The following is a 16,742-nucleotide window of genomic DNA, read 5'->3' on the forward strand; positions in this document are numbered from 1 at the left end:
AGCACAGAAGGAGGCCATTCAGCCCGTGGAGCCCGTGCCGGCTCCTGCAAGAGCACTTCAGCTAGTCCCACTCCCCCTGCCCTTTCCCCGTAGCCCTGCAAATTTTTCTCCTTCAGGTACTTATCCAATTCCCTTTTGAACGCCACGATTGAATCTGCCTCCACCACCCTTTCAGGCAGTGAATTCCAGATCTTAACCACTCGCTGCGTAAAAAAGATTTTCCTCATTTTTTTTTGGTTCTTTTGCCAATCACCTTAAATCTGCGTCCTCTGGTTCTCGACCCTTCTGCCAGTGGGAACAGTTTCTCTCTATCTACTCTGTCCAGACCCCTCATGATTTTGAACACCTCTATCAAATCTCCTCTCAACCTTCTTTGCTCTAAGGAGAACAACCCCAGCTTCTCCAGTCTATCCAAGTAATTGAAGTCCCTCATCCCTGGATCACCCCTTAATCTTCTAAACTCAAGGAAATACAAGCCAACTTTATGCAAACTGTCCTCATAATTTAACCCTCTATGCCCCGGTATCATCCACGCTGCACCCACTTCCAAGGCCAGTAGATACTTCCTGATGTGAGATGTGCAAAAGTGAATGCAGTATATCAGATGAGGTCTGTCCAAGGCACGATACAACTGCAAGTTTATTCACTTCCCTATCTCTCGGTCTTAATGTACTGAGTGGAGTAATGAGCTTCAAACAAATTCAATTGTTTTTACAACGCTCTTTACTTTTTAGTTTGACATACAATTCATAATACAATTGTCAGCATACCATTACAATACGATAGCAAAATACTGTGGATGCTGGAAATCTGAAACAACAACAGAAAATGCTGGAAGTACTCAGCAGGCCAGGCAGCATCCGTGGAGAGAGAAACAGAGTTAACGTTTCAGGTCTGTGACCCTTCATCAGAACTGGTAAAAGTTAGAGATGTAACAGGTTTTAAGCAGGTACAGAGGCAGGGAAACGGGGGGTGGGGGGGGGAGGGGAAGGAAGGAACTAAAGGGACGGTCTGTGCTAGGATTGAAGGCAGGAGAGATTAAATGTTGCAAATGGAGATGGCAGAATCATCAACAGCTGCCGCCTGAAAAAAATGAGCAGGTTTATAGTCTGAAATTGTTGAGCTCAATGTTGAGTCCAGAAGGCTGTAAAGTGCCTAATCGAAAGATGAGGTGCTGTTCCTCAAGTTTACATTGAGCTTCATTGGAACAGTGTAAGTGGCCAAGGACGGAGAGCTCTGAGTGGGAATGGGGCGGTGAATTAAAATGACAGGCGACCGGAAGCTCGGGGTCATCCTTACGGACTGAACGGAGGTGTTCCGCAAAGTGGTCACCCAATCTGCGTTTGGTCTCCCCAATGTAGAGGAGACTGCATCGTGAGCAGTGAATACAGTATGCTAAATTGCAAGAAGTACAAGTAAATCTCTGTTTCACCGGGAAGTGGTGTTTGGGGCCCTGGACAGTGGGAAGGGAGGAGGTAAAAGGGCAGGCGTTGCATCTCCTGCGTTTGCACGGGAAGGTGCCATGGGGAGGGAAGGCGTGTTGGGGGTGATAGAGGAGTGGACCAGGGTGTCTCGGAGGGAGCAGTCCCTATGGAATGCTGAAAGGGGAGGTGAGGGGAAGATGCATTTGGTGGTGGGAGCACTTTGGAGGTGGCGGAATGGCGGAGGATGATCCGTTGAATGTGGAGGCTGGTGGGGTGAAAGGTGAGGACAAGGGGAACCCTATCGTGGTTCTGGGAGGGAGAAGGGGTGAGAGCAGAAGTGCAGGAAATGGAACGGACATGATCGAGGGCCATGCCAACCACAGTAGAGGGGAATCCTCGGTTGAGGAAAAAGGAAGACATGTCGGAAGCACTGGTGTGGAAGGTGGCATCGTCAGAACAGATGCGGCCGAGACGGAGAAACTGGGAGAATGGAATAGAGTCCTTACAAGAAGCGGGGTGGGAGGAATTGTAGTCCAGGTAGCTGTGGGAGTCAGTGGGCTTGTAGTGGATGTTTGTCCATAGCCTATTGCCATTTTTTTCAGACGACAGCTGTTGATGATTCTGCCATCCCCATTTGCAACATTTAATCTCACCTGCCTTCAATCCTAGCACAGACCGTCCCTTTAGTTCCTTCCTCCCCTCCCCCTCACCCTTTCCCTGCCTCTGTACCTGCTTAAAACCTGTTACATCTCCAACTTTTACCAGTTCTGATGAAGGGTCACAGACCTGAAACGTTAGCTCTGTTTCTCTCTCCATGGATGCTGCCTGGCCTGCTGTGTGTTTCCAGCATTTTCTGTCATCTCTTCAACCTTGTTCATCTTCATTGCTTTCTATTACTCTTCTTGTGTTTGATCAGGTATCTGTCAAGACTCGTTTTCACAGCCACATCTCTTTTCTCAGCAACTGTCTCCAGTTCCAAATAATTCCACATGGATTCCAACTGAAATTCCACCCTTCGTGTTTCGAATCCACCCAGGATTACAGATATCTCCAAGATATTCAGCGTTCCTCGAACCACTGCTCCCGCCACATCCTAAGATTCACGTTCAACACCATGCGTCGCCACATGAACACTCTTGACCTCTCTCTTCAGCAGCGCTGACTCACTCTATCTCAAAGCTGTCCTGGTCCGCAGTTCCATTTCATCCTTCGCCTCATCCGGCGCTTCAACAAAAAACTTTTTTCCTTCCTTTCAGATGTCAAGGATCGCAAGCTTCAACAACTCTTGGACACCAACGCCCCTCCGGAACATTCCTCCCCTTCGCTTTCCTCTGACCCCCATCCCTTCTTCCAATCTCACCCCCTGCCGTGTTTTCACTATCCCCTCTGACCTTCCCCTGTCTGACCCCGAACGATCAGTTCTCTGCAAAGGCCTGAGCTTCATCCCCTTACGGCCAGTTCTGACGAAGGGTCATCGACCTGAAACGTTGACTCTGTTTCTCTCTCCACGATGCTGCCCGACCTGCTGAGTGTTTCCAGCACTTCCTGTTGTTGTTACTATTACAATACAGTTCCCTTAACTTTAACAGATTAGATACATACGACCTTGACTGTCTAGAGTGCCCCGCGCAGTTCTACTGATCCTCACAAAGTTCTCTAATATATGTTTGCTGACCCACACAAGTCTTTCCAAGATATGTCAACCAACTTGCTTTTCGAAATGTCAAGTAATTGTCTCAAAATCCTTCACAACTGAAGCATAACTTCCTCCTCTTTGTATTCCAGCCTCCTTGAGTTAAAGGCCAACATTCCATCAGCCTATTGATTGAAATGGGAGAATTGAGCTGGTTGTTTAATTAAGGCTATTGCGGCTTTCTTTTGCTTGAAAGGTTTGTCGTTCTTGCATAATCCATAACACCACTGCCAGATGGGAGTTAAGCCACACACTTTATTCTATTTGCAGGTGTGTCCTCACCACAGAACTGAACAGCAGGCACAATAATTGCAGCCTGCCTAAATAGTACAGTATTTAATTAGCAATGCCTCGAGCAAAACTTCAAGAGGAAGAAGGACTTGCATTTCTGCAGCACCGTTCACGACCTCAGGACGTCCCAAAGCGCTTTACAGCCAATGAAGTATTTTTGAAGTGTCGTCACAGTTGCAATGTCAGAAAACCATTTGGAAGTTGTCCAGTCAAATCCGCTCATGTCCGACCTTTGTGTATGCAGGTGAGTGGAACTCAGATAAGTCTAATTCAAGTTTCTAAAACACTTACCAATTTTATAAAAATTTGTAGGGGCTGCATCATTTATGTTTCACGTAGCGTTTGAAAATGTAATGTAGGAAATGCAGCAGCCAATTTGCTCACAGCAAGGGTGAGGTTTAGCAATGTGATAATGACCAGATAATCGGTTTTAGTGACGTTGATTGAGCCATAAATATTGGCCAGGACGCCGGGGATATCTTTCCCTGCTCTTCTTCAGAATAGTCATAGAGTCATAGAGTTATACAGCGCAGAAAGAGGCCCTTCGGCCCATCATGTCCGCACCGGCCATCAAGCCCTGTCTATTCTAATCCCATTTTCCAGCACTTGGTCCGTAGCCTTGTATGCTCTGGCATTTCAAGTGCTCATCTAAATGCTTCTCGAATGTTGTGAGGGTTCCTGCCTCTACCACCCTTTCAGGCAGTGAGTTCCAGATTCCAACCACCCCCTGGGTGAAAAAGTTTTTCCTCAAATCCCCTCTAAACCTCCTGCCCCTTATCTTGAAACTATGCCCCCTGGTTATTGACCCCTCTACTAAGGGGAAAAGTTCCTCTTTATCTACCCTATCTATGCCTCTCATAATTTTGTACACCTCAATCAGGTCCCCCCTCAGCCTTCTCTGCTCTAAGGAAAACAACCCCAGCCTGTCCAGTCTCTCTTCATAGCTGAAGCGCTCCAGCCCAGGTAACATCCTGGTGAATCTCCTCTGCACCCTCTCCAATTCAATCACATCCCTCCTATAGTGTGGCGACCAGAACTGCACACAGTATTCCAGCTGTGGCCTAACCAGCATTTTGTACAGCTCCATCATAACTTCCCTGCCCTTATATTCTATGCCTCGGCTAATGAAGGCAAGTATCCCATATGCCTTTTTAACCACCTTATCTAGCTGTCCTACTGCCTTCAGGGATCTATGTACATGCACACCAAGGTCTCTCTGCTCCTCTGTCCTTCCTAGGGTCCTACCATTCATTGTGTATTCCCTTGCCTTGTTAGTCCTCCCAAAATGCACCACCTCACACTTTTCAGGGTTAAATTCCATTTGCCATTAGGATATTTTACATCCACCCGAGAGAGCAGACAGGGCTTCGGTTTAATGCCTCATCCGAATGACGACACCTCCAACAGTGCATCGCTCCCTCACTGGAGTGTCAGCCTAGATTTTTGTACTCAAGTCTCTGGAGTGGGACTTGAACTCACAACATACTAACTCAGAAGGCGAGGGTGCTACCCACTGAGCCACAGCTTGTGAAGGAATAAGCCATATTTCAGAAAAATACACCATCATATGCACAGATTTCTGATATTATTAATACATGATATACTGGGTTTAAAAATCTAAAGCCTCGGTGACACAAGCTGTGTCAAAACAGGCTTCTGAGATGGGATGGTTTGATAACACAAAAGTTGTAAACATCACAAGCTTTTGAAATGGGCATTGATTGTTAATGCTAAAACAATGGCCCTATTGAAATAGCAGTTTGGCGCTTCCAGAAGGTCTGGAGTTTGGGAGAAACACAATGGAATGACCCAAGTAAAGTGTTTAAAACTAACACTCAGGGAAACAGAAACAGAATATTAGAAAACCATGGGGGAGAAATTCAGTTGGTTGCACCACCCATTAGCGCCTTAAGAGGGCGCTAAGTGGGTCGCAAACCAACTCGCGCCCGGGCACGGCACTGCCCACGCCTCCCGCTAAATTCCATGGGACATTAGTGGTGGCGCTAACCATTAGCGCTGCGCCGCTGCCGATGATGTCATTGGTGTGCGCAGCGCCCCGCTGATGCCCCAGCCGTGATATTCAGCAGCGCCCCCTGATATACCGCCAGATGCTATGTCCGCCGGGGTCAGGGGGGCCTACCTGCGGCCGGGGAGGCACAAATTAAAGGCGAGGTGTGGAGCGGCCATTTTTGTAGTTGGCCGCCTGCCAGCACCTGCCCGCGCTCCCGACCCCGGCCTGCTGAACCCCCCCCCCGCGGAGTGCCAGCTGCACTCCAAGAGCCCGGCACGATTCCTCAGTGCCGGGCTGTTTTGCCTGCACTCCAGATCCTCGGGGGCCCAGCTGGGCCCCAGATCGCGCTGCACAAGGCCCCTCCCCTTTAAGAAGGGGAGGAAGGCCTGCAATACCGCAGTGCGATGTGCCGCAGCATGTGGTACTGCGGCACGTTGCGCCACGATATTCACTCACAGCGCCCCAAGAGGGATGCGGGGCGCCTCCAGTAGCGCCGCGCTTCCCTTTGGGGCGCAACCACTCAATTTCTGGTGCGGGGGCGCGAATGTTTCCGGGGCGCTACTTTTAGCGCCCTGGTGAGGCTGGCGCCCCAAACGGGGCTATACTCAATTTCTCCCCCCATGTGCCTTATTAAAAGTAACATCAAATGAAAGACATGAAACATAAGATTATATGTGCAACCAATTGAGGTAGCTAGAAATGCATGAAACACCCTGGTTGAAGTGGTTTTAATTTACATATTGTAAATATGATACCTGCAGAAGGCTTTGAAAATATGACTTCAATAGATGACACCAAGCAATCACATGTTTTTGTATTGAAAATGGAATAGTCAGTAGACACGATGTCTGTTTTCAAACAGCTAGGTCATTTTAGAATTGAATGGAAAACCTTCGATAAGAATGACATCAAATAAATACTACTGTCTTATTGTTTTTATGATAAGTTTTTGCAACACCTAAACACAGAGACAGGATTCTAAAAGTTAATGGCTAAATTGACAGTAAGAATAGAAAAAGTCAATAGAAGAAGACTTAGAGATAATTAGCTTACATCAGCAGAAAACTTCAATGAATATATCCATTAAAAAAGAGTATAAAAGATACGATTTTCAAATGGAAAGTCAGAAGCCGCTGGAAACGGGCAAGTGATTCTCGGCTTTAGAACCACTCTGTAAGCCTACAACTCTGAGTCTCAGGTAATCAAGGTATTTGATTTTGGTGGATATCCTGGATTAGGATTAAAAATAAGAAATGTAAAAATGTACGAAGTTAAGATTTGAGAATAAGAATCTCTGAGGATAAGAAATGTAAGCTATTTGTTTTTGAACTGTTAATGTTGCAACTGACTCAATAGCTGTTAATCGGCTCTTAAATAAATCTATATATTTTAAAATTGTCTCAAGTAGTATTTCTGTATCTATCTCGCGAACTCAATTTCTGTACACACTTTTGTAATGAGTTGCAGAATTCTGGGGGGTATTCCGGACCCTCATAATATCCAGAAGGTTACAGTCTAGTTAAACTTATTAAAAGTGCTATCCGGAGGACGGTAACATCTTCACATCATTCCTTTCCTTTAGGGAGAGATAGTCTGAACCTTTAGACCCAATTAAGCATCTTATAGAATTCAGCTATCTTTAACTTTAGTTGATGGTGAATGTCTCGGTAATACACCTGATCTGGGGTAGCCCAAAAAGGGCTAGGACTAGTAATTATCCCTTCAGTTGGCGTCCAATGCGTGTGTTAATGAGTTGATACAGAACCTATACTTATATTTATATCTATATCCATCTTGTAGATTGTTAAGTATAGAAGGAGTGTTTTACTGACAGTGGTTCTAAGACCCAGATTTAAGTCTCTAGAGACGACAAGACCCTGATCAGGCCTTGTAGAACTTAAATCAGAACTCCCTCAAAATACCATTGAGGTCTAGAAGCTTCTTATAAAGTTCATATTAAACCCTAACCGAGGTTAGGTCTTGACGAAATGGCAAACCCTGTCGGAATTGGCCAAGTCTTTTTATTAGAAAATTTAAATGATTGCTTTATTAGGGGAAATAATCCTATCCCTGTACCTCCACAAAACCAAGTGATAGTTTTTGAAATAGAAGGCTTTGAAGCCGAAGGAGCCGTTAGAACTCATGGCATGATTAATGTTGATCACCAGAACCAGGGGATCCAGAATGTCCTGTGGGATAATCAAACAAATACTCCAAATCCACTAAATTCCTTAATGTTAAGGTGCACACCTGCACAATTGGGAGGCTTAATGAACGGTGCCCAACAAGGTGGTGGCAACCATGGCCGAATAGCAGGACCCGGAGCAGCCTATGCTCCTGGCGGCCATGGATTCCGGTTAAGGTGGCAAACTCATGATGAAATAAATGACAACAATCTTCGAGATTCCTATTCTTTTTCTCCAGAAGAATTACTGTCTATACCCCTTGGCCATAAGACAGCGCAATATGCTGAAGCCGCAACATTACAGTATGCTTTAGAGAAAGCAGACCTTATTAAACCCACACTGTGGGAAGATATTCTCCATTCGAGATTGGAGAAAAGAATTGTTAGGTGATTCATGTAAACGGGCATAGCACTGGAACAGTACACTCAAAAGGAAACAGCCTTGCAGACGAACAAGCGAAACGTTCGGTCTGCATGACACCCCCTCGAGAGGGGCCTGTCAATGTTAGTGCAATCACTAGGGCAGAACGGGCAGCTAATCAGGATGAGGAACTGATTCAGCTATGAGACCCGACAAAAGAGAATCCACCAGGATAGCCACCAAAGTACTTTTACTCGGAAACCCTATGGGTATGGTACTAATTAAGTTGCCCAAAGGAAACCGAGAGGTACCCTGAGACACAAACGAGAACAGCTTGTAAAAAAAAAAGCTCACGAGGGCATAAGTCAAGCACATTGTGGTGCAAGAACAACATTCTACAAATTGACCTCCTTATATTGGTAACCAGGCATGCTTAAAGCCTGTAAAACATACGTGGCAAACGTCAGCCATGCTATTTAACCAATAAGTCATCACTAATTAAGCCACCATCATTGGCTCCTGTGAAAGCTGATGAGCCAATGGGAAAATTGTTTATTGACTTTATTTGACCACTTCCCCCATCTTTGGGATATAGACATGTTCTCATTTGTGTAGATGGATGCACTTCCTTTTACTGGCTGGTCCCCACAAAAGCTGTTTTGGAAAACGCACTTGCCAGGGCTATTTCTGATATAATTACTGTAGCTGGTGCACCCAAAATCTTACACTCCAATCAAGGCGGAGCCTTTGTATCTAAGGTCTTCAAAGACTACTGCGAACAAAGGGGGATTGGGTTAGAGCACAGCATGCCACGTCATCCGCAAGCAGCGGGGCTGGTGGAATGTAAAAAATCGGGAAGTAATAAAGCTATTGGTCAAACTGTTGAGAATCAGGGGGAATAAGTGGACCGCCAGCATTCCGGAAGTACAGCTATCACTCAATAATGTGCCTGCATCTGCATCAGGGACAGTGTCCCCTAAAACTCCATATTATCTGATGTATGGGGTGGAGATGCATACACCGCTTACCCATATTTCTTTTATTGCCTCTACACACTCTTGAGTCCTTGACCCGACAGCGACAATTAGATTTTAAAAAAAGAAGTAACAGAGGAGATTCATCGAATTGATCAGAGGATATGGGAAGCAAATAGGCAGAAAAAATTGACAAATAAAGCATGGCAACCCATAGTAGGAGAATGGGTACAGGAAAAGAAGTTTGAGCAAAAACCAGGTTTAAGACTGAAGTGGAAAAAATCTGTTCAAATACATTCTGTTATTAACGAAAGAACAGTTCAAATACATATTAACCAGCCGAATGGCAAGCACATTCTTAAAACTGTCTCCATAGACAACATCAAAAGATGTCCTGAAGAATACCGAATAGGAGGAACAATACAAGGTGCAGTCGTACACTGTCTTTCAAGACCCAGCTTGGAGCACGACACAGGAAATGGGTGTGATCGAATTACTGACGACGGTCAGTCACACGGTGTCGCCGGCTCTTCTACATGTTGCTTGGCAGCGCATCTGGAATTGGATTTGCGAAAAGCAACAACCAAAACGAGGAAAGATCAGCGAGTTACTTCAGCAAAGGAGGAAGACACCGTGGATAAAGAAGGAATCAACTGAGTGCCTGTTAAGGCCTTTACGCTAACATGCATAGATACATAGAAACATAGAAACATAGAAGATAGGAGCAGGAGTAGGCCATTCGGCCCCTCGAGCCTGTTCCACCATTTAATGAGATCATGGCTGATCATCCAACTTCAGTACCCTGTCCCTGCTTTCTCCCAATATCCTTGATCCCTTTAGCCTTAAGAAATATATCTAACTCCTTCTTGAATATATTTAATGAATTGGCCTCAATTGCCTTGTGTGGTAGAGAATTCCACAGGTTCACCACTCTCTGGGTGAAGAAATTCCTCCTCATCTCAGTCTTACCCCTTATCCTTAGACTGTGACCCCTGGTTCTGGACTCCCCCACCATCGGGAACAGCCTTCCTGCATCTAGTCTGTCTAGTCCGGTTAGAATTTTATAAGTTTCAATGAGATCCCCTCTCATTCTTCTAAACTCTAGCGAATATAAGCCTAATCGACCCAATCTCTCCTCATATGTCATTCCTGCCATCCCAGGTATCAGTCTGGTGAATCTTCGCTGCACTCTCTCCATGGCAAGAACATCCTTCCTCAGATGAGGTGACCAAAACTGCACACAATACTCAAGGTGTGGTCTCACCAAGGCCCTGTACAACTGCAGCAAGACATCCTTGCTCCTGTACTCGAATCCTCTTGCTATGAAGGCCAACATACCATTTGCCTTCTTAACCGCCTGCTGCACCTGCATGCTTACCTTCAGTGAAGGGCACCCAGGTCTCGTTGCACTTCCCCTTTTCCCAATCTATTGCCATTCAGATAATAATCTGTCTTCCTGTTTTTGCCACCGAAGTGGATAGCCTCGCATTTATCCACATTATACTGCATCTGCCATGCATCTGCCCAATCACCCAACCTGTCCAAATCATACTGAAGTTTCTCGGCATCCTCCTCACAACACACACGCCCACCCAGCTTTGTGTCATCTGCAAACTTGGAGATATTACATCTAGTTCCCTCGTCTAGATCATTAATATATATTGTGAATAGCTGGGGTCCTAGCACCAATCCCTGCGGTACCCCACTGGTCACTGCCTGCCACTCGGAAAAAGACCTGTTTATTCCAACTCTTTGCTTGCTGTCTGCCAACCAGTTCTCTATCCAAGTCAATAACTTACTCCCAATCCCATGTGCTTTAACTTTGCACGCCAATCTCTTATGCGGGACCTTTTCGAAAGCCTTCTGAAAGTCCAAATACACCACATCCACGGGTTCTCCCTTACCTATTCTACCAGTTACATCCTCAAAAAATTCCAGTGATTAGTCAAGCACGATTTACCTTTTGTAAATCCATGTTGACTTTGTCTGATCCTGTCACTGTTTTGCAAGTGCTCTGCTATTACATCTTTTATAATGGACTCTAGCATTTTCCCCACTACCGATGTCAGACTTACCGGTCTATAATTCCCCGTTTTCTCTCGACCACCTTTTTTGAATAGTGGGGTAACATTAGCTACCCTCCAATCCATGGGAACTGCTCTGGAGTCTATCGAATTTTGGAAGATGACCAGCAATGCATCTACTATTTCTAGGGCCACTTCCTTAAGTTCACTAGGATGTAGATTATCAGGCCCTGGGGATTTATCGGCCTTCAATCCCGTCAATTTCCCTAACACCATTTCCCTACAAATACTGATTTAATTCAATTCCTCCCTCTCATTAGACCCTATGTTCCCCGACATCTCTGGGAGGTTATTTGTCTCCAAAAGCATTAGCTGCCACGCGATGTTTGTCGAATTTTTGTTTGTTTATGAAATGAGTGCAGATAAAACAGATTTTATCACAGATCATTTTCAACCGTTGCGTTGGAGTTCACCCTTTGATTTACCGACCCACAAATGCTGTCGGCCTCCCGGAAAGCTGCCAGAAAATGCAACCCCTCCACTGATGAGCAAAAATTGAAAGTTTAATAGAAAAACCATGGCAAAGGAAGCATTTGAAGTTCTGGCATCCATCCTCACGAGTCCTGTCAGACTCCTCATGACCGTTAACGCCGCTGAAAGGCCTTTTAGCGGCAGCACTCACTGGCGTGATTTAGCGCGGGTGGCATTGCGAGCAGAGAACTCCAAAACGGATGAGCTGGCGTCAACTCGGCGTTGCAGGCCGATTGATGTTACGCTCCACTTCATTAAAATGCTCTCGCCAATATCAGTTAATGGCAGTGCTGATGACTTGCCAAAAATGGCGGCCGCCCCGGGACCTGCCACCAGCAGGATAAAGAGTGCCGGCCGCCGTTTTTTCGCCATCTCATGGCGCCAACGGGTGGCACAAACCACCCGAATTTCTAGGCCTAAATATCTTAGCTCAGTCTAAAAGGAGGGAAAATCAGTCTAATTATTAGCCTTGGCCTTGATTGACATTTGCGATGTTTTCTGCCGCAGTGCTATTGGAGGTGAGGGTAACACCAGGGGGATCATTTCTCCATCAATGCCATTGTTTTGCAATGAGGTCTGATGCCCCAATCAGTCGAGGAGTGGCGCTCATGCAGAATGCTGGCCTTCCTTGTGGGTGCCCCTGAGTAGAGAACGAGCCAACAGTTTATGTACTGTGCCAGGTCAAGTACTGTGCTACCAGTTTCTTTCTGTATCTTTCTACTTGTGGGTATTATTTAGCTTTTTAAGATGCTAAAGGGATTAGGCAATGTAGACTAGCTATTTCACTTTGTCCAGAGCAGTAGAACCAGGGGACATGGCCTGCAGGAGGGGAGATAAATTCAAAACTAATTTGCATAAACAATGGCCTCAATTTTACCGCCCTCCCCCCGACCCGATGAGCGATAGAAGGTCGTGGGGGGTGGGGGGGTGGAGGTTAAAATATCAGGATCGGGCAACCCGAACCCACCCGACCCCATTCCTGCCTCTTTAAATTTTGAAGTGCAGGGTTCAGGCAATGGACGAGGCTCCTGCAAAAGTCAGGCAGGGGCCTAATTACCATGCCAAAGATGCGGCTTGATGACATCATCAGCTACGCGACTTAAATTTAACAGAAAGCAAGCGAAGTGCCCGATCATGTAAACCATAACCGGGCAGTTTTAGAAATGAAACGGGCTATTTTTTTGACTGACGCAGGCCCCGAGGTGTATGAAACCCTGAAAAATGTGCTTGTTCCTGCTAAGCCGAAGGACACGCCACTGAAGGAGATCCTAACTAAGTTAGAACAGCACGACAGTCCTGAGCCCCTGGAAAGTGCTGAAAGTTATCGTTTTGGAACATGTGATCAATTAAATGACGAGGGTATCAGTGAGTACATTGTAGTTTTAAAAAAGCTATCCATTCACTGTAATTTCAGAAGCTTTCAGGACCGAGCTTTGCGTGACCGCTTTGTTTGTGGGTTGAAAAATGAACGTATCAGAAGTACAGGAAACTTCCTGGTATCCGGCACTGATGGGACCGAGCTGGTGCCGGTCGATCAACACTGCCGGAGAAACCAGCGCTAATGTTAAAACATATGGAGCTTCTGAGCTCCGTATCTAGCAACAAACCCTGTTGTTTAGCATCAGCTTCAAAACAGTCGGCGCAGCTTGCAAACGTCTCTGTAGCTAAGCAACAGCTTCAGCTAGACGCTTGCAGAGCCAGGAATGGAGAAAAAAAGCAACGAAAAGTAAAAAAAGTTATCTGAACCGACTCCTGAATTTTGCCGGTGGATAGAGCATTCCGGAGATTTAACCTCCGTTTAAACGAAAGTTTCCTGTAAATTGTTGACAACCGCTAACTTGACTTTTACTTAGCTTGTCGGCCAGCTATGTTGATGGATATGGCCGACCGATACTCCCGAGAGTTCCGCGCCATTTCCAGTCGTCAGACAACCGAGGTGAATCGGCTGCAGGCTAAAAGTAAAAGGCTGTTGGGCCCCAAGGCCTCAGCAACTGGCCAAGGTAACAGAGCATTGAAGTCGTGCTATCGGTGCCTGGGACAACACATCGCTCAAAGCTGTCCATATGTGAAGGCAGAGTGTTTCTACTGCAAGAAAACGAGTGACAGCTCACAAGTGTGAGTTGTTTCAAAACTCAGTGGAGTACTTAGGGACAGAGTAGACAAAGATGGTTTACATCCAACCAAGGGAAAGCTGGATGCAATCAGAAATGTACCCACTCCCAAGAATGTCTCTGAACTTCGGTCATTTTTGGGTCTTTTGAATTATTGCGAAAAGTTCCTCCCAAACTTGGCGACATTGTTACATCCACTGAATGAGCTGTTGAGAAAACAGGTCCCTTGGAAGTGATCAAAAGAATGCGACACAGCACTCAAAGAGTTTAAAAGCCAGTTAGTAGAGAGTACCATGTTAGTTCATTATGATGTATCTAAGGAGATCAAGCTAGCGTGTGACACCTCTCCATACGGAGTTGGGGCAATGGTCTCTCATGTACTAGATAGTGGGGAGGAGAGACCAATTGCTTTTGCTTCACGCACTCTCAGTGCCAGTGAGCGGAATTATGCGCAGATCGAAAGGGAAGCTTTGTCATTGATTTTTGGGGTTAAGAAGTTTTACAAATACTTGTTTGGTCATAAGTTTACCATAGTTACTGACCATAAGCTCCTGACAACAATCCTCCATCCAAAGTCCCCAGTTCCAACCTTAGCTGCAGCCCGAATGCAGAGATGGGCTTTGATTTTGTCAGCGTATACGTATGACATTGAGTACAGATGATCAGCTGATCACAGTAATGCTGATGCTATGTCCAGGTTGACATCCCCATCACAAGTTACACCCAATAAGGAAGAAGTGTTCTATTTCTCATACATTGATGAGCTGCCAGTCACAGCTGAAGAGATTGGTAGGGCAACCAAACCTGACCCAATTATATCAAAGGTGTATGATTACATAGCAAATGGATGACCAAACCAGGTATCAGAGGAAGATATCCATCCATATTTTGTTCGTAGGAATGAATTGTCAGTGGATAAAGATTGTATCATGTGGGGAGCAAGAGTGGTTATCCCAAATCGGTTCAGGTCTAAATTGTTAGGAGATCTTCATGACCAGCACTTGGGAATGTGCTTGACCAAGAGCTTTGCACGCAGTTACTTATGGTGGCCAGCTTTAGATAAAGAGATAGAGTACATAGTCAGTCAGTGTACAACATGTAAATCGGTGAGCAAGAAACCACCATCAGTACCATTACAGCCATGGAAATGGCCACCCAGAATGTGGCAAAGGTTACATGTAGATTTTGCTGAGCTAGAAGGACAGCAATTGTTCATAGTGATAGATAGTCACTCGAAGTGGGTAGAGGTGTTTCCGATGCGGATAATAACAACATGCAAAACACTAGACAATTTGCGAAGATTGTTTTCTTCATACGGCCTCCCAGAAGAAATTGTATCTGATAAAGGGCCGCAGTATTTTTCAGAGGAGTTCACACAGTTCATGAGCAAAAACGATGTGAAACATACCAAAGTTCCACCGTACCACCCTGCTTCAAATGGTGCAGCAGAGCGCACAGTACAAATTGTCAAATGTGCCCTCATCAAGCAAATGTTGGATCCAAATCCAAAGAAACATCAGTTGTCATTGGACCACAAACTGGCAAATTTTGTGATTACCTTTCAGAATAATCCTCATACCACTACTGGTAGAAAACCAGCAGAGTTGTTTCTCAAACAACTGCCATGAACCAGGTTCTCATTGTTAAAGCCAAACTTGGCACAGCCCATAGAAGAGAAACAATCAAGGCAGAAAGAGAGTCATAATAAAGGTAGAGTTCGAGAGAGAGGTGTGAAGTTGAATCAGAAGGTTAGAGTGAAGAACCATCACCATAAATGGTTAAAGTGGTTACCAGGAAGAGTAGTGAAGATATGAGGCCCTCACACATATTTGGTCAAGATGTTTGATCATGGAAAGGTTAGGTTTGTTCACGTTGATCATATCTTACCTACAGAGATGGAAGGAGTTGAAAGCTGGGATGATTCAATTTATTCTGATGAGTCATGTTACAAGTAGATTACCAGTAGCAAATCCTACATCAGACGTACCAGAAACAAGTCCAAGACAAAGTCAGAATTTAAGTCTGAGCCCGAGTCAGGCAGACAAACAGTCTGAAAGTGTAGAGAGTCCAAATGTAGATCAAGGTCAGCCCTTGAAGAAAAATTCTCTGCAGGCTCAGCCTAGAATGAGTCAAAGTCGTACAACAAGATTTGAAAGTTCTATTCAAGAAAGAAGGTATCTTCTTTGAAACAGAAAACCAGGTTAAGTTTAATCTGTAAATATGGAAAATGAGTTCATATCTTTTGTTTCTGTTACAGAATTCTAGAGTAGAATTTGGAAACATAAAATGGATTCTATTTGAGAAATGTATACCCAGAGTTGTGTATACCATACAAGTCATGCACAGTGATTATTTGCTATGATTAACTTCTTCAATAAGGAGGGAGAAGTGTAATAGCGCCACCTGGTGGACTACTGGTGTATATAATAGTAAAGCCCTGAGCAGTACAGTTCTTACCGGAAGCCATGTTGCGCTGTTGTATATATATGCTGTGACCAAGATGTCACAGTGATGCCATATCCTCTTGCATTATCCTCTTTTTTTTTTGCACGTTAAGCCTTGTTCAACCCATTACAGAATGTTCTGGATGCTTGACTGCACATCATAGCCCTGTACGTACCAAACGGTTGAGGCCATGTACATGTCGTGACATGCCGCTGTGGAATATTGCCATCCCACTGCGTGTTTGTGCTCAGATTAATTATCTGATAATACTGCTCGCACGGAGCTAAGCAAGGTTTATCTACAGGTAAATAAATCTACACTTTTCGCATTTCGATTGAAATAATATCCATTTGAAATGCGTGGAGGTCTGTGAGCAGTTTACGTGAGAGGAAAAACAGCGAAGGCACCAGTGCAGTTAATGGAAATGAGGGCTTTCTTACAAAGCCAATTCTGCCTCTGCCTGCTTCGCCACTGCCAGTTTTCTGATCTCACCCACAAACCAGGGGTGGTACAAGTTGGGAGACATTTCCAGCAATATTTAAAGGAAGTTCTTTTGGCTGAAATGCTAGAAAGTCTTGGAAGACATTTTGCTTGTATTACATGGTGTTTTTTATGTTGCTGTTTAGACAAGTACTTGTTGTTGCTGTAGAACATCCTGAACTTATAAGGAGCTCCTGGCAACTCCTTTTTTC

Source organism: Somniosus microcephalus, chromosome 1, assembly GCF_052327205.1.
Source record: "Somniosus microcephalus isolate GS21.2 chromosome 1, FLI_Smic_1.0, whole genome shotgun sequence".
NCBI lineage: Eukaryota > Metazoa > Chordata > Chondrichthyes > Squaliformes > Somniosidae > Somniosus > Somniosus microcephalus.